The 16235-nt window shown below is 77.0% G+C and overlaps 16 non-coding genes across 16 annotated transcripts; all 16 read right to left on the reverse strand.

Moving 5' to 3' along the window:
- Positions 1-365: 365 nt before the first annotated feature.
- On the reverse strand, positions 366-484 carry LOC136139898 (5S ribosomal RNA). The gene has a single exon (XR_010657403.1). It is a non-coding gene; the product is annotated as a 5S ribosomal RNA (ribosomal RNA).
- A 901-nt stretch (positions 485-1385) lies between these two features.
- On the reverse strand, positions 1386-1504 carry LOC136139899 (5S ribosomal RNA). The gene has a single exon (XR_010657404.1). It is a non-coding gene; the product is annotated as a 5S ribosomal RNA (ribosomal RNA).
- A 901-nt stretch (positions 1505-2405) lies between these two features.
- Positions 2406-2524, reverse strand: LOC136139900 (5S ribosomal RNA). Its single transcript, XR_010657405.1, has one exon. It is a non-coding gene; the product is annotated as a 5S ribosomal RNA (ribosomal RNA).
- A 924-nt stretch (positions 2525-3448) lies between these two features.
- LOC136139901 (5S ribosomal RNA) lies at positions 3449-3567 on the reverse strand. The gene has a single exon (XR_010657406.1). It is a non-coding gene; the product is annotated as a 5S ribosomal RNA (ribosomal RNA).
- A 901-nt stretch (positions 3568-4468) lies between these two features.
- LOC136139902 (5S ribosomal RNA) lies at positions 4469-4587 on the reverse strand. Its single transcript, XR_010657407.1, has one exon. It is a non-coding gene; the product is annotated as a 5S ribosomal RNA (ribosomal RNA).
- A 924-nt stretch (positions 4588-5511) lies between these two features.
- LOC136139903 (5S ribosomal RNA) lies at positions 5512-5630 on the reverse strand. The gene has a single exon (XR_010657408.1). It is a non-coding gene; the product is annotated as a 5S ribosomal RNA (ribosomal RNA).
- Positions 5631-6554: 924 nt separating this feature from the next.
- On the reverse strand, positions 6555-6673 carry LOC136139904 (5S ribosomal RNA). The gene has a single exon (XR_010657409.1). It is a non-coding gene; the product is annotated as a 5S ribosomal RNA (ribosomal RNA).
- A 901-nt stretch (positions 6674-7574) lies between these two features.
- Positions 7575-7693, reverse strand: LOC136139905 (5S ribosomal RNA). The gene has a single exon (XR_010657410.1). It is a non-coding gene; the product is annotated as a 5S ribosomal RNA (ribosomal RNA).
- Positions 7694-8594: 901 nt separating this feature from the next.
- LOC136139906 (5S ribosomal RNA) lies at positions 8595-8713 on the reverse strand. The gene has a single exon (XR_010657411.1). It is a non-coding gene; the product is annotated as a 5S ribosomal RNA (ribosomal RNA).
- Positions 8714-9637: 924 nt separating this feature from the next.
- Positions 9638-9756, reverse strand: LOC136139908 (5S ribosomal RNA). Its single transcript, XR_010657412.1, has one exon. It is a non-coding gene; the product is annotated as a 5S ribosomal RNA (ribosomal RNA).
- A 901-nt stretch (positions 9757-10657) lies between these two features.
- LOC136139910 (5S ribosomal RNA) lies at positions 10658-10776 on the reverse strand. Its single transcript, XR_010657414.1, has one exon. It is a non-coding gene; the product is annotated as a 5S ribosomal RNA (ribosomal RNA).
- A 901-nt stretch (positions 10777-11677) lies between these two features.
- Positions 11678-11796, reverse strand: LOC136139911 (5S ribosomal RNA). The gene has a single exon (XR_010657415.1). It is a non-coding gene; the product is annotated as a 5S ribosomal RNA (ribosomal RNA).
- Positions 11797-12697: 901 nt separating this feature from the next.
- Positions 12698-12816, reverse strand: LOC136139500 (5S ribosomal RNA). Its single transcript, XR_010657033.1, has one exon. It is a non-coding gene; the product is annotated as a 5S ribosomal RNA (ribosomal RNA).
- A 901-nt stretch (positions 12817-13717) lies between these two features.
- Positions 13718-13836, reverse strand: LOC136139912 (5S ribosomal RNA). Its single transcript, XR_010657416.1, has one exon. It is a non-coding gene; the product is annotated as a 5S ribosomal RNA (ribosomal RNA).
- A 924-nt stretch (positions 13837-14760) lies between these two features.
- On the reverse strand, positions 14761-14879 carry LOC136139913 (5S ribosomal RNA). The gene has a single exon (XR_010657417.1). It is a non-coding gene; the product is annotated as a 5S ribosomal RNA (ribosomal RNA).
- A 901-nt stretch (positions 14880-15780) lies between these two features.
- Positions 15781-15899, reverse strand: LOC136139914 (5S ribosomal RNA). Its single transcript, XR_010657418.1, has one exon. It is a non-coding gene; the product is annotated as a 5S ribosomal RNA (ribosomal RNA).
- Positions 15900-16235: the final 336 nt, after the last annotated feature.

A 16235-nucleotide genomic window follows, 5' to 3' on the forward strand; every position in this document is an offset into this window, starting at 1 on the left:
GCTTCTGCCGGAGGGAGCTGTGGCGGGACACACCGGCGCACAGGTGGCGGCAGCGGGGCTGGGCGCCAGTGGGGGCGGCCAGGTGCAGGTCGAGGGGCTCGCTGGCCGAAAGGACGGCAACCGGGCCCGCGGCGGATTCTGGGTCCGGGCCAGCCACCCCGGGAGCGTCCGGGGTGCGGCTGCCTTCCGGGGCCGCCTTCTGGCCGCCCGGCCGGCCGGGCCGGCGGGGAGCGGCCCCTCCGGCGCACGCGCGCCGTGGTGGGAGGGGCCTGAGGAGGTGGGGCCTGCAGCGGGGCCCGGCGGGGGCGGAGCCGGCGGCCACCGCCCGCGGGCGAGTAAAGGAGAAGGCGGAGCGGGAGGCAAAAAGCCTACAGCACCCGGTATTCCCAGGCGGTCTCCCATCCAAGTACTAACCAGGCCCGACCCTGCTTAGCTTCCGAGATCAGACGAGATCGGGCGCGTTCAGGGTGGTATGGCCGTAGACGGGGGCGGGGACCGCGGGCTGCCTCTTGAGGCCCAGTTGCGCTGGCGCTGGCGCCTTAGGGCCAGCCAGCCCGGCGGTCAGCCCGCCCAGGCAGGGGGAACGGACGTCTCGGGTATCGGGCGGTGGCGGAGGGTTTGGCCACCACCTCCCAGCCGAGGGCCGGCGTGACCCAGCAAACCCTTCGGCGCTTGGCGCCCCGCCCAAGATCCCGCACGTCGCTCACAGGGACGTGGCCCCGGGGGCTTCGGGGCCCGGGGCCCGCGGTCCCTGGGGCATCGCCCCTGCCCGCCCACGCGGCGCTAGGCGCAGCCCGGCCGCAGCCCGGGCCGGCCCTGCTGCCCGACAGCAGCTGGCCCGAAGCCACTGGGAGCCACCATTGCGTCGCCACGGCCCCTCAGCCCCGGCAAGGCCACCCTTGCCCGCACACCACCCGCCGAGCTCAGGAGCCCGCCCCTGGTGGCCGGCAGGCCCGGGGAAGCGGCCCCGGCCCTCGATCCCGCTCCCGCACCCGGCCGCGGCGACACGGCGGAGGCGGGGCTTCTGCCGGAGGGAGCTGTGGCGGGACACACCGGCGCACAGGTGGCGGCAGCGGGGCTGGGCGCCAGTGGGGGCGGCCAGGTGCAGGTCGAGGGGCTCGCTGGCCGAAAGGACGGCAACCGGGCCCGCGGCGGATTCTGGGTCCGGGCCAGCCACCCCGGGAGCGTCCGGGGTGCGGCTGCCTTCCGGGGCCGCCTTCTGGCCGCCCGGCCGGCCGGGCCGGCGGGGAGCGGCCCCTCCGGCGCACGCGCGCCGTGGTGGGAGGGGCCTGAGGAGGTGGGGCCTGCAGCGGGGCCCGGCGGGGGCGGAGCCGGCGGCCACCGCCCGCGGGCGAGTAAAGGAGAAGGCGGAGCGGGAGGCAAAAAGCCTACAGCACCCGGTATTCCCAGGCGGTCTCCCATCCAAGTACTAACCAGGCCCGACCCTGCTTAGCTTCCGAGATCAGACGAGATCGGGCGCGTTCAGGGTGGTATGGCCGTAGACGGGGGCGGGGACCGCGGGCTGCCTCTTGAGGCCCAGTTGCGCTGGCGCTGGCGCCTTAGGGCCAGCCAGCCCGGCGGTCAGCCCGCCCAGGCAGGGGGAACGGACGTCTCGGGTATCGGGCGGTGGCGGAGGGTTTGGCCACCACCTCCCAGCCGAGGGCCGGCGTGACCCAGCAAACCCTTCGGCGCTTGGCGCCCCGCCCAAGATCCCGCACGTCGCTCACAGGGACGTGGCCCCGGAGGCTTCGGGGCCCGGGGCCCGCGGTCCCTGGGGCATCGCCCCTGCCCGCCCACGCGGCGCTAGGCGCAGCCCGGCCGCAGCCCGGGCCGGCCCTGCTGCCCGACTGCAGCTGGCCCGAAGCCACTGGGAGCCACCATTGCGTCGCCACGGCCCCTCAGCCCCGGCAAGGCCACCCTTGCCCGCACACCACCCGCCGAGCTCAGGAGCCCGCCCCTGGTGGCCGGCAGGCCCGGGGAAGCGGCCCCGGCCCTCGATCCCGCTCCCGCACCCGGCCGCGGCGACACGGCGGAGGCGGGGCTTCTGCCGGAGGGAGCTGTGGCGGGACACACCGGCGCACAGGTGGCGGCAGCGGGGCTGGGCGCCAGTGGGGGCGGCCAGGTGCAGGTCGAGGGGCTCGCTGGCCGAAAGGACGGCAACCGGGCCCGCGGCGGATTCTGGGTCCGGGCCAGCCACCCCGGGAGCGTCCGGGGTGCGGCTGCCTTCCGGGGCCGCCTTCTGGCCGCCCGGCCGGCCGGGCCGGCGGGGAGCGGCCCCTCCGGCGCACGCGCGCCGTGGTGGGAGGGGCCTGAGGAGGTGGGGCCTGCAGCGGGGCCCGGCGGGGGCGGAGCCGGCGGCCACCGCCCGCGGGCGAGTAAAGGAGAAGGCGGAGCGGGAGGCAAAAAGCCTACAGCACCCGGTATTCCCAGGCGGTCTCCCATCCAAGTACTAACCAGGCCCGACCCTGCTTAGCTTCCGAGATCAGACGAGATCGGGCGCGTTCAGGGTGGTATGGCCGTAGACGGGGGCGGGGACCGCGGGCTGCCTCTTGAGGCCCAGTTGCGCTGGCGCTGGCGCCTTAGGGCCAGCCAGCCCGGCGGTCAGCCCGCCCCGGCGGGACCCCGCCGCCCGCCCAGGCAGGGGGAACGGACGTCTCGGGTATCGGGCGGTGGCGGAGGGTTTGGCCACCACCTCCCAGCCGAGGGCCGGCGTGACCCAGCAAACCCTTCGGCGCTTGGCGCCCCGCCCAAGATCCCGCACGTCGCTCACAGGGACGTGGCCCCGGGGGCTTCGGGGCCCGGGGCCCGCGGTCCCTGGGGCATCGCCCCTGCCCGCCCACGCGGCGCTAGGCGCAGCCCGGCCGCAGCCCGGGCCGGCCCTGCTGCCCGACAGCAGCTGGCCCGAAGCCACTGGGAGCCACCATTGCGTCGCCACGGCCCCTCAGCCCCGGCAAGGCCACCCTTGCCCGCACACCACCCGCCGAGCTCAGGAGCCCGCCCCTGGTGGCCGGCAGGCCCGGGGAAGCGGCCCCGGCCCTCGATCCCGCTCCCGCACCCGGCCGCGGCGACACGGCGGAGGCGGGGCTTCTGCCGGAGGGAGCTGTGGCGGGACACACCGGCGCACAGGTGGCGGCAGCGGGGCTGGGCGCCAGTGGGGGCGGCCAGGTGCAGGTCGAGGGGCTCGCTGGCCGAAAGGACGGCAACCGGGCCCGCGGCGGATTCTGGGTCCGGGCCAGCCACCCCGGGAGCGTCCGGGGTGCGGCTGCCTTCCGGGGCCGCCTTCTGGCCGCCCGGCCGGCCGGGCCGGCGGGGAGCGGCCCCTCCGGCGCACGCGCGCCGTGGTGGGAGGGGCCTGAGGAGGTGGGGCCTGCAGCGGGGCCCGGCGGGGGCGGAGCCGGCGGCCACCGCCCGCGGGCGAGTAAAGGAGAAGGCGGAGCGGGAGGCAAAAAGCCTACAGCACCCGGTATTCCCAGGCGGTCTCCCATCCAAGTACTAACCAGGCCCGACCCTGCTTAGCTTCCGAGATCAGACGAGATCGGGCGCGTTCAGGGTGGTATGGCCGTAGACGGGGGCGGGGACCGCGGGCTGCCTCTTGAGGCCCAGTTGCGCTGGCGCTGGCGCCTTAGGGCCAGCCAGCCCGGCGGTCAGCCCGCCCAGGCAGGGGGAACGGACGTCTCGGGTATCGGGCGGTGGCGGAGGGTTTGGCCACCACCTCCCAGCCGAGGGCCGGCGTGACCCAGCAAACCCTTCGGCGCTTGGCGCCCCGCCCAAGATCCCGCACGTCGCTCACAGGGACGTGGCCCCGGGGGCTTCGGGGCCCGGGGCCCGCGGTCCCTGGGGCATCGCCCCTGCCCGCCCACGCGGCGCTAGGCGCAGCCCGGCCGCAGCCCGGGCCGGCCCTGCTGCCCGACAGCAGCTGGCCCGAAGCCACTGGGAGCCACCATTGCGTCGCCACGGCCCCTCAGCCCCGGCAAGGCCACCCTTGCCCGCACACCACCCGCCGAGCTCAGGAGCCCGCCCCTGGTGGCCGGCAGGCCCGGGGAAGCGGCCCCGGCCCTCGATCCCGCTCCCGCACCCGGCCGCGGCGACACGGCGGAGGCGGGGCTTCTGCCGGAGGGAGCTGTGGCGGGACACACCGGCGCACAGGTGGCGGCAGCGGGGCTGGGCGCCAGTGGGGGCGGCCAGGTGCAGGTCGAGGGGCTCGCTGGCCGAAAGGACGGCAACCGGGCCCGCGGCGGATTCTGGGTCCGGGCCAGCCACCCCGGGAGCGTCCGGGGTGCGGCTGCCTTCCGGGGCCGCCTTCTGGCCGCCCGGCCGGCCGGGCCGGCGGGGAGCGGCCCCTCCGGCGCACGCGCGCCGTGGTGGGAGGGGCCTGAGGAGGTGGGGCCTGCAGCGGGGCCCGGCGGGGGCGGAGCCGGCGGCCACCGCCCGCGGGCGAGTAAAGGAGAAGGCGGAGCGGGAGGCAAAAAGCCTACAGCACCCGGTATTCCCAGGCGGTCTCCCATCCAAGTACTAACCAGGCCCGACCCTGCTTAGCTTCCGAGATCAGACGAGATCGGGCGCGTTCAGGGTGGTATGGCCGTAGACGGGGGCGGGGACCGCGGGCTGCCTCTTGAGGCCCAGTTGCGCTGGCGCTGGCGCCTTAGGGCCAGCCAGCCCGGCGGTCAGCCCGCCCCGGCGGGACCCCGCCGCCCGCCCAGGCAGGGGGAACGGACGTCTCGGGTATCGGGCGGTGGCGGAGGGTTTGGCCACCACCTCCCAGCCGAGGGCCGGCGTGACCCAGCAAACCCTTCGGCGCTTGGCGCCCCGCCCAAGATCCCGCACGTCGCTCACAGGGACGTGGCCCCGGAGGCTTCGGGGCCCGGGGCCCGCGGTCCCTGGGGCATCGCCCCTGCCCGCCCACGCGGCGCTAGGCGCAGCCCGGCCGCAGCCCGGGCCGGCCCTGCTGCCCCACTGCAGCTGGCCCGAAGCCACTGGGAGCCACCATTGCGTCGCCACGGCCCCTCAGCCCCGGCAAGGCCACCCTTGCCCGCACACCACCCGCCGAGCTCAGGAGCCCGCCCCTGGTGGCCGGCAGGCCCGGGGAAGCGGCCCCGGCCCTCGATCCCGCTCCCGCACCCGGCCGCGGCGACACGGCGGAGGCGGGGCTTCTGCCGGAGGGAGCTGTGGCGGGACACACCGGCGCACAGGTGGCGGCAGCGGGGCTGGGCGCCAGTGGGGGCGGCCAGGTGCAGGTCGAGGGGCTCGCTGGCCGAAAGGACGGCAACCGGGCCCGCGGCGGATTCTGGGTCCGGGCCAGCCACCCCGGGAGCGTCCGGGGTGCGGCTGCCTTCCGGGGCCGCCTTCTGGCCGCCCGGCCGGCCGGGCCGGCGGGGAGCGGCCCCTCCGGCGCACGCGCGCCGTGGTGGGAGGGGCCTGAGGAGGTGGGGCCTGCAGCGGGGCCCGGCGGGGGCGGAGCCGGCGGCCACCGCCCGCGGGCGAGTAAAGGAGAAGGCGGAGCGGGAGGCAAAAAGCCTACAGCACCCGGTATTCCCAGGCGGTCTCCCATCCAAGTACTAACCAGGCCCGACCCTGCTTAGCTTCCGAGATCAGACGAGATCGGGCGCGTTCAGGGTGGTATGGCCGTAGACGGGGGCGGGGACCGCGGGCTGCCTCTTGAGGCCCAGTTGCGCTGGCGCTGGCGCCTTAGGGCCAGCCAGCCCGGCGGTCAGCCCGCCCCGGCGGGACCCCGCCGCCCGCCCAGGCAGGGGGAACGGACGTCTCGGGTATCGGGCGGTGGCGGAGGGTTTGGCCACCACCTCCCAGCCGAGGGCCGGCGTGACCCAGCAAACCCTTCGGCGCTTGGCGCCCCGCCCAAGATCCCGCACGTCGCTCACAGGGACGTGGCCCCGGGGGCTTCGGGGCCCGGGGCCCGCGGTCCCTGGGGCATCGCCCCTGCCCGCCCACGCGGCGCTAGGCGCAGCCCGGCCGCAGCCCGGGCCGGCCCTGCTGCCCGACAGCAGCTGGCCCGAAGCCACTGGGAGCCACCATTGCGTCGCCACGGCCCCTCAGCCCCGGCAAGGCCACCCTTGCCCGCACACCACCCGCCGAGCTCAGGAGCCCGCCCCTGGTGGCCGGCAGGCCCGGGGAAGCGGCCCCGGCCCTCGATCCCGCTCCCGCACCCGGCCGCGGCGACACGGCGGAGGCGGGGCTTCTGCCGGAGGGAGCTGTGGCGGGACACACCGGCGCACAGGTGGCGGCAGCGGGGCTGGGCGCCAGTGGGGGCGGCCAGGTGCAGGTCGAGGGGCTCGCTGGCCGAAAGGACGGCAACCGGGCCCGCGGCGGATTCTGGGTCCGGGCCAGCCACCCCGGGAGCGTCCGGGGTGCGGCTGCCTTCCGGGGCCGCCTTCTGGCCGCCCGGCCGGCCGGGCCGGCGGGGAGCGGCCCCTCCGGCGCACGCGCGCCGTGGTGGGAGGGGCCTGAGGAGGTGGGGCCTGCAGCGGGGCCCGGCGGGGGCGGAGCCGGCGGCCACCGCCCGCGGGCGAGTAAAGGAGAAGGCGGAGCGGGAGGCAAAAAGCCTACAGCACCCGGTATTCCCAGGCGGTCTCCCATCCAAGTACTAACCAGGCCCGACCCTGCTTAGCTTCCGAGATCAGACGAGATCGGGCGCGTTCAGGGTGGTATGGCCGTAGACGGGGGCGGGGACCGCGGGCTGCCTCTTGAGGCCCAGTTGCGCTGGCGCTGGCGCCTTAGGGCCAGCCAGCCCGGCGGTCAGCCCGCCCAGGCAGGGGGAACGGACGTCTCGGGTATCGGGCGGTGGCGGAGGGTTTGGCCACCACCTCCCAGCCGAGGGCCGGCGTGACCCAGCAAACCCTTCGGCGCTTGGCGCCCCGCCCAAGATCCCGCACGTCGCTCACAGGGACGTGGCCCCGGGGGCTTCGGGGCCCGGGGCCCGCGGTCCCTGGGGCATCGCCCCTGCCCGCCCACGCGGCGCTAGGCGCAGCCCGGCCGCAGCCCGGGCCGGCCCTGCTGCCCGACAGCAGCTGGCCCGAAGCCACTGGGAGCCACCATTGCGTCGCCACGGCCCCTCAGCCCCGGCAAGGCCACCCTTGCCCGCACACCACCCGCCGAGCTCAGGAGCCCGCCCCTGGTGGCCGGCAGGCCCGGGGAAGCGGCCCCGGCCCTCGATCCCGCTCCCGCACCCGGCCGCGGCGACACGGCGGAGGCGGGGCTTCTGCCGGAGGGAGCTGTGGCGGGACACACCGGCGCACAGGTGGCGGCAGCGGGGCTGGGCGCCAGTGGGGGCGGCCAGGTGCAGGTCGAGGGGCTCGCTGGCCGAAAGGACGGCAACCGGGCCCGCGGCGGATTCTGGGTCCGGGCCAGCCACCCCGGGAGCGTCCGGGGTGCGGCTGCCTTCCGGGGCCGCCTTCTGGCCGCCCTGCCGGCCGGGCCGGCGGGGAGCGGCCCCTCCGGCGCACGCGCGCCGTGGTGGGAGGGGCCTGAGGAGGTGGGGCCTGCAGCGGGGCCCGGCGGGGGCGGAGCCGGCGGCCACCGCCCGCGGGCGAGTAAAGGAGAAGGCGGAGCGGGAGGCAAAAAGCCTACAGCACCCGGTATTCCCAGGCGGTCTCCCATCCAAGTACTAACCAGGCCCGACCCTGCTTAGCTTCCGAGATCAGACGAGATCGGGCGCGTTCAGGGTGGTATGGCCGTAGACGGGGGCGGGGACCGCGGGCTGCCTCTTGAGGCCCAGTTGCGCTGGCGCTGGCGCCTTAGGGCCAGCCAGCCCGGCGGTCAGCCCGCCCAGGCAGGGGGAACGGACGTCTCGGGTATCGGGCGGTGGCGGAGGGTTTGGCCACCACCTCCCAGCCGAGGGCCGGCGTGACCCAGCAAACCCTTCGGCGCTTGGCGCCCCGCCCAAGATCCCGCACGTCGCTCACAGGGACGTGGCCCCGGGGGCTTCGGGGCCCGGGGCCCGCGGTCCCTGGGGCATCGCCCCTGCCCGCCCACGCGGCGCTAGGCGCAGCCCGGCCGCAGCCCGGGCCGGCCCTGCTGCCCGACAGCAGCTGGCCCGAAGCCACTGGGAGCCACCATTGCGTCGCCACGGCCCCTCAGCCCCGGCAAGGCCACCCTTGCCCGCACACCACCCGCCGAGCTCAGGAGCCCGCCCCTGGTGGCCGGCAGGCCCGGGGAAGCGGCCCCGGCCCTCGATCCCGCTCCCGCACCCGGCCGCGGCGACACGGCGGAGGCGGGGCTTCTGCCGGAGGGAGCTGTGGCGGGACACACCGGCGCACAGGTGGCGGCAGCGGGGCTGGGCGCCAGTGGGGGCGGCCAGGTGCAGGTCGAGGGGCTCGCTGGCCGAAAGGACGGCAACCGGGCCCGCGGCGGATTCTGGGTCCGGGCCAGCCACCCCGGGAGCGTCCGGGGTGCGGCTGCCTTCCGGGGCCGCCTTCTGGCCGCCCGGCCGGCCGGGCCGGCGGGGAGCGGCCCCTCCGGCGCACGCGCGCCGTGGTGGGAGGGGCCTGAGGAGGTGGGGCCTGCAGCGGGGCCCGGCGGGGGCGGAGCCGGCGGCCACCGCCCGCGGGCGAGTAAAGGAGAAGGCGGAGCGGGAGGCAAAAAGCCTACAGCACCCGGTATTCCCAGGCGGTCTCCCATCCAAGTACTAACCAGGCCCGACCCTGCTTAGCTTCCGAGATCAGACGAGATCGGGCGCGTTCAGGGTGGTATGGCCGTAGACGGGGGCGGGGACCGCGGGCTGCCTCTTGAGGCCCAGTTGCGCTGGCGCTGGCGCCTTAGGGCCAGCCAGCCCGGCGGTCAGCCCGCCCCGGCGGGACCCCGCCGCCCGCCCAGGCAGGGGGAACGGACGTCTCGGGTATCGGGCGGTGGCGGAGGGTTTGGCCACCACCTCCCAGCCGAGGGCCGGCGTGACCCAGCAAACCCTTCGGCGCTTGGCGCCCCGCCCAAGATCCCGCACGTCGCTCACAGGGACGTGGCCCCGGGGGCTTCGGGGCCCGGGGCCCGCGGTCCCTGGGGCATCGCCCCTGCCCGCCCACGCGGCGCTAGGCGCAGCCCGGCCGCAGCCCGGGCCGGCCCTGCTGCCCGACAGCAGCTGGCCCGAAGCCACTGGGAGCCACCATTGCGTCGCCACGGCCCCTCAGCCCCGGCAAGGCCACCCTTGCCCGCACACCACCCGCCGAGCTCAGGAGCCCGCCCCTGGTGGCCGGCAGGCCCGGGGAAGCGGCCCCGGCCCTCGATCCCGCTCCCGCACCCGGCCGCGGCGACACGGCGGAGGCGGGGCTTCTGCCGGAGGGAGCTGTGGCGGGACACACCGGCGCACAGGTGGCGGCAGCGGGGCTGGGCGCCAGTGGGGGCGGCCAGGTGCAGGTCGAGGGGCTCGCTGGCCGAAAGGACGGCAACCGGGCCCGCGGCGGATTCTGGGTCCGGGCCAGCCACCCCGGGAGCGTCCGGGGTGCGGCTGCCTTCCGGGGCCGCCTTCTGGCCGCCCGGCCGGCCGGGCCGGCGGGGAGCGGCCCCTCCGGCGCACGCGCGCCGTGGTGGGAGGGGCCTGAGGAGGTGGGGCCTGCAGCGGGGCCCGGCGGGGGCGGAGCCGGCGGCCACCGCCCGCGGGCGAGTAAAGGAGAAGGCGGAGCGGGAGGCAAAAAGCCTACAGCACCCGGTATTCCCAGGCGGTCTCCCATCCAAGTACTAACCAGGCCCGACCCTGCTTAGCTTCCGAGATCAGACGAGATCGGGCGCGTTCAGGGTGGTATGGCCGTAGACGGGGGCGGGGACCGCGGGCTGCCTCTTGAGGCCCAGTTGCGCTGGCGCTGGCGCCTTAGGGCCAGCCAGCCCGGCGGTCAGCCCGCCCAGGCAGGGGGAACGGACGTCTCGGGTATCGGGCGGTGGCGGAGGGTTTGGCCACCACCTCCCAGCCGAGGGCCGGCGTGACCCAGCAAACCCTTCGGCGCTTGGCGCCCCGCCCAAGATCCCGCACGTCGCTCACAGGGACGTGGCCCCGGGGGCTTCGGGGCCCGGGGCCCGCGGTCCCTGGGGCATCGCCCCTGCCCGCCCACGCGGCGCTAGGCGCAGCCCGGCCGCAGCCCGGGCCGGCCCTGCTGCCCGACAGCAGCTGGCCCGAAGCCACTGGGAGCCACCATTGCGTCGCCACGGCCCCTCAGCCCCGGCAAGGCCACCCTTGCCCGCACACCACCCGCCGAGCTCAGGAGCCCGCCCCTGGTGGCCGGCAGGCCCGGGGAAGCGGCCCCGGCCCTCGATCCCGCTCCCGCACCCGGCCGCGGCGACACGGCGGAGGCGGGGCTTCTGCCGGAGGGAGCTGTGGCGGGACACACCGGCGCACAGGTGGCGGCAGCGGGGCTGGGCGCCAGTGGGGGCGGCCAGGTGCAGGTCGAGGGGCTCGCTGGCCGAAAGGACGGCAACCGGGCCCGCGGCGGATTCTGGGTCCGGGCCAGCCACCCCGGGAGCGTCCGGGGTGCGGCTGCCTTCCGGGGCCGCCTTCTGGCCGCCCGGCCGGCCGGGCCGGCGGGGAGCGGCCCCTCCGGCGCACGCGCGCCGTGGTGGGAGGGGCCTGAGGAGGTGGGGCCTGCAGCGGGGCCCGGCGGGGGCGGAGCCGGCGGCCACCGCCCGCGGGCGAGTAAAGGAGAAGGCGGAGCGGGAGGCAAAAAGCCTACAGCACCCGGTATTCCCAGGCGGTCTCCCATCCAAGTACTAACCAGGCCCGACCCTGCTTAGCTTCCGAGATCAGACGAGATCGGGCGCGTTCAGGGTGGTATGGCCGTAGACGGGGGCGGGGACCGCGGGCTGCCTCTTGAGGCCCAGTTGCGCTGGCGCTGGCGCCTTAGGGCCAGCCAGCCCGGCGGTCAGCCCGCCCAGGCAGGGGGAACGGACGTCTCGGGTATCGGGCGGTGGCGGAGGGTTTGGCCACCACCTCCCAGCCGAGGGCCGGCGTGACCCAGCAAACCCTTCGGCGCTTGGCGCCCCGCCCAAGATCCCGCACGTCGCTCACAGGGACGTGGCCCCGGGGGCTTCGGGGCCCGGGGCCCGCGGTCCCTGGGGCATCGCCCCTGCCCGCCCACGCGGCGCTAGGCGCAGCCCGGCCGCAGCCCGGGCCGGCCCTGCTGCCCGACAGCAGCTGGCCCGAAGCCACTGGGAGCCACCATTGCGTCGCCACGGCCCCTCAGCCCCGGCAAGGCCACCCTTGCCCGCACACCACCCGCCGAGCTCAGGAGCCCGCCCCTGGTGGCCGGCAGGCCCGGGGAAGCGGCCCCGGCCCTCGATCCCGCTCCCGCACCCGGCCGCGGCGACACGGCGGAGGCGGGGCTTCTGCCGGAGGGAGCTGTGGCGGGACACACCGGCGCACAGGTGGCGGCAGCGGGGCTGGGCGCCAGTGGGGGCGGCCAGGTGCAGGTCGAGGGGCTCGCTGGCCGAAAGGACGGCAACCGGGCCCGCGGCGGATTCTGGGTCCGGGCCAGCCACCCCGGGAGCGTCCGGGGTGCGGCTGCCTTCCGGGGCCGCCTTCTGGCCGCCCGGCCGGCCGGGCCGGCGGGGAGCGGCCCCTCCGGCGCACGCGCGCCGTGGTGGGAGGGGCCTGAGGAGGTGGGGCCTGCAGCGGGGCCCGGCGGGGGCGGAGCCGGCGGCCACCGCCCGCGGGCGAGTAAAGGAGAAGGCGGAGCGGGAGGCAAAAAGCCTACAGCACCCGGTATTCCCAGGCGGTCTCCCATCCAAGTACTAACCAGGCCCGACCCTGCTTAGCTTCCGAGATCAGACGAGATCGGGCGCGTTCAGGGTGGTATGGCCGTAGACGGGGGCGGGGACCGCGGGCTGCCTCTTGAGGCCCAGTTGCGCTGGCGCTGGCGCCTTAGGGCCAGCCAGCCCGGCGGTCAGCCCGCCCAGGCAGGGGGAACGGACGTCTCGGGTATCGGGCGGTGGCGGAGGGTTTGGCCACCACCTCCCAGCCGAGGGCCGGCGTGACCCAGCAAACCCTTCGGCGCTTGGCGCCCCGCCCAAGATCCCGCACGTCGCTCACAGGGACGTGGCCCCGGGGGCTTCGGGGCCCGGGGCCCGCGGTCCCTGGGGCATCGCCCCTGCCCGCCCACGCGGCGCTAGGCGCAGCCCGGCCGCAGCCCGGGCCGGCCCTGCTGCCCGACAGCAGCTGGCCCGAAGCCACTGGGAGCCACCATTGCGTCGCCACGGCCCCTCAGCCCCGGCAAGGCCACCCTTGCCCGCACACCACCCGCCGAGCTCAGGAGCCCGCCCCTGGTGGCCGGCAGGCCCGGGGAAGCGGCCCCGGCCCTCGATCCCGCTCCCGCACCCGGCCGCGGCGACACGGCGGAGGCGGGGCTTCTGCCGGAGGGAGCTGTGGCGGGACACACCGGCGCACAGGTGGCGGCAGCGGGGCTGGGCGCCAGTGGGGGCGGCCAGGTGCAGGTCGAGGGGCTCGCTGGCCGAAAGGACGGCAACCGGGCCCGCGGCGGATTCTGGGTCCGGGCCAGCCACCCCGGGAGCGTCCGGGGTGCGGCTGCCTTCCGGGGCCGCCTTCTGGCCGCCCGGCCGGCCGGGCCGGCGGGGAGCGGCCCCTCCGGCGCACGCGCGCCGTGGTGGGAGGGGCCTGAGGAGGTGGGGCCTGCAGCGGGGCCCGGCGGGGGCGGAGCCGGCGGCCACCGCCCGCGGGCGAGTAAAGGAGAAGGCGGAGCGGGAGGCAAAAAGCCTACAGCACCCGGTATTCCCAGGCGGTCTCCCATCCAAGTACTAACCAGGCCCGACCCTGCTTAGCTTCCGAGATCAGACGAGATCGGGCGCGTTCAGGGTGGTATGTCCGTAGACGGGGGCGGGGACCGCGGGCTGCCTCTTGAGGCCCAGTTGCGCTGGCGCTGGCGCCTTAGGGCCAGCCAGCCCGGCGGTCAGCCCGCCCAGGCAGGGGGAACGGACGTCTCGGGTATCGGGCGGTGGCGGAGGGTTTGGCCACCACCTCCCAGCCGAGGGCCGGCGTGACCCAGCAAACCCTTCGGCGCTTGGCGCCCCGCCCAAGATCCCGCACGTCGCTCACAGGGACGTGGCCCCGGGGGCTTCGGGGCCCGGGGCCCGCGGTCCCTGGGGCATCGCCCCTGCCCGCCCACGCGGCGCTAGGCGCAGCCCGGCCGCAGCCCGGGCCGGCCCTGCTGCCCGACAGCAGCTGGCCCGAAGCCACTGGGAGCCACCATTGCGTCGCCACGGCCCCTCAGCCCCGGCAAGGCCACCCTTGCCCGCACACCACCCGCCGAGCTCAGGAGCCCGCCCCTGGTGGCCGGCAGGCCCGGGGAAGCGGCCCCGGCCCTCGATCCCGCTCCCGCACCCGGCCGCGGCGACACGGCGGAGGCGGGGCTTCTGCCGGAGGGAGCTGTGGCGGGACACACCGGCGCACAGGTGGCGGCAGCGGGGCTGGGCGCCAGTGGGGGCGGCCAGGTGCAGGTCGAGGGGCTCGCTGGCCGAAAGGACGGCAACCGGGCCCGCGGCGGATTCTGGGTCCGGGCCAGCCACCCCGGGAGCGTCCGGGGTGCGGCTGCCTTCCGGGGCCGCCTTCTGGCCGCCCGGCCGGCCGGGCCGGCGGGGAGCGGCCCCTCCGGCGCACGCGCGCCGTGGTGGGAGGGGCCTGAGGAGGTGGGGCCTGCAGCGGGGCCCGGCGGGGGCGGAGCCGGCGGCCACCGCCCGCGGGCGAGTAAAGGAGAAGGCGGAGCGGGAGGCAAAAAGCCTACAGCACCCGGTATTCCCAGGCGGTCTCCCATCCAAGTACTAACCAGGCCCGACCCTGCTTAGCTTCCGAGATCAGACGAGATCGGGCGCGTTCAGGGTGGTATGGCCGTAGACGGGGGCGGGGACCGCGGGCTGCCTCTTGAGGCCCAGTTGCGCTGGCGCTGGCGCCTTAGGGCCAGCCAGCCCGGCGGTCAGCCCGCCCCGGCGGGACCCCGCCGCCCGCCCAGGCAGGGGGAACGGACGTCTCGGGTATCGGGCGGTGGCGGAGGGTTTGGCCACCACCTCCCAGCCGAGGGCCGGCGTGACCCAGCAAACCCTTCGGCGCTTGGCGCCCCGCCCAAGATCCCGCACGTCGCTCACAGGGACGTGGCCCCGGGGGCTTCGGGGCCCGGGGCCCGCGGTCCCTGGGGCATCGCCCCTGCCCGCCCACGCGGCGCTAGGCGCAGCCCGGCCGCAGCCCGGGCCGGCCCTGCTGCCCGACAGCAGCTGGCCCGAAGCCACTGGGAGCCACCATTGCGTCGCCACGGCCCCTCAGCCCCGGCAAGGCCACCCTTGCCCGCACACCACCCGCCGAGCTCAGGAGCCCGCCCCTGGTGGCCGGCAGGCCCGGGGAAGCGGCCCCGGCCCTCGATCCCGCTCCCGCACCCGGCCGCGGCGACACGGCGGAGGCGGGGCTTCTGCCGGAGGGAGCTGTGGCGGGACACACCGGCGCACAGGTGGCGGCAGCGGGGCTGGGCGCCAGTGGGGGCGGCCAGGTGCAGGTCGAGGGGCTCGCTGGCCGAAAGGACGGCAACCGGGCCCGCGGCGGATTCTGGGTCCGGGCCAGCCACCCCGGGAGCGTCCGGGGTGCGGCTGCCTTCCGGGGCCGCCTTCTGGCCGCCCGGCCGGCCGGGCCGGCGGGGAGCGGCCCCTCCGGCGCACGCGCGCCGTGGTGGGAGGGGCCTGAGGAGGTGGGGCCTGCAGCGGGGCCCGGCGGGGGCGGAGCCGGCGGCCACCGCCCGCGGGCGGGTAAAGGAGAAGGCGGAGCGGGAGGCAAAAAGCCTACAGCACCCGGTATTCCCAGGCGGTCTCCCATCCAAGTACTAACCAGGCCCGACCCTGCTTAGCTTCCGAGATCAGACGAGATCGGGCGCGTTCAGGGTGGTATGGCCGTAGACGGGGGCGGGGACCGCGGGCTGCCTCTTGAGGCCCAGTTGCGCTGGCGCTGGCGCCTTAGGGCCAGCCAGCCCGGCGGTCAGCCCGCCCAGGCAGGGGGAACGGACGTCTCGGGTATCGGGCGGTGGCGGAGGGTTTGGCCACCACCTCCCAGCCGAGGGCCGGCGTGACCCAGCAAACCCTTCGGCGCTTGGCGCCCCGCCCAAGATCCCGCACGTCGCTCACAGGGACGTGGCCCCGGGGGCTTCGGGGCCCGGGGCCCGCGGTCCCTGGGGCATCGCCCCTGCCCGCCCACGCGGCGCTAGGCGCAGCCCGGCCGCAGCCCGGGCCGGCCCTGCTGCCCGACAGCAGCTGGCCCGAAGCCACTGGGAGCCACCATTGCGTCGCCACGGCCCCTCAGCCCCGGCAAGGCCACCCTTGCCCGCACACCACCCGCCGAGCTCAGGAGCCCGCCCCTGGTGGCCGGCAGGCCCGGGGAAGCGGCCCCGGCCCTCGATCCCGCTCCCGCACCCGGCCGCGGCGACACGGCGGAGGCGGGGCTTCTGCCGGAGGGAGCTGTGGCGGGACACACCGGCGCACAGGAGGCGGCAGCGGGGCTGGGCGCCAGTGGGGGCGGCCAGGTGCAGGTCGAGGGGCTCGCTGGCCGAAAGGACGGCAACCGGGCCCGCGGCGGATTCTGGGTCCGGGCCAGCCACCCCGGGAGCGTCCGGGGTGCGGCTGCCTTCCGGGGCCGCCTTCTGGCCGCCCGGCCGGCCGGGCCGGCGGGGAGCGGCCCCTCCGGCGCACGCGCGCCGTGGTGGGAGGGGCCTGAGGAGGTGGGGCCTGCAGCGGGGCCCGGCGGGGGCGGAGCCGGCGGCCACCGCCCGCGGGCGAGTAAAGGAGAAGGCGGAGCGGGAGGCAAAAAGCCTACAGCACCCGGTATTCCCAGGCGGTCTCCCATCCAAGTACTAACCAGGCCCGACCCTGCTTAGCTTCCGAGATCAGACGAGATCGGGCGCGTTCAGGGTGGTATGGCCGTAGACGGGGGCGGGGACCGCGGGCTGCCTCTTGAGGCCCAGTTGCGCTGGCGCTGGCGCCTTAGGGCCAGCCAGCCCGGCGGTCAGCCCGCCCCGGCGGGACCCCGCCGCCCGCCCAGGCAGGGGGAACGGACGTCTCGGGTATCGGGCGGTGGCGGAGGGTTTGGCCACCACCTCCCAGCCGAGGGCCGGCGTGACCCAGCAAACCCTTCGGCGCTTGGCGCCCCGCCCAAGATCCCGCACGTCGCTCACAGGGACGTGGCCCCGGGGGCTTCGGGGCCCGGGGCCCGCGGTCCCTGGGGCATCGCCCCTGCCCGCCCACGCGGCGCTAGGCGCAGCCCG

Source organism: Phocoena phocoena, chromosome 19 (genome assembly GCF_963924675.1).
Source record: "Phocoena phocoena chromosome 19, mPhoPho1.1, whole genome shotgun sequence".
Taxonomy (NCBI): domain Eukaryota; kingdom Metazoa; phylum Chordata; class Mammalia; order Artiodactyla; family Phocoenidae; genus Phocoena; species Phocoena phocoena.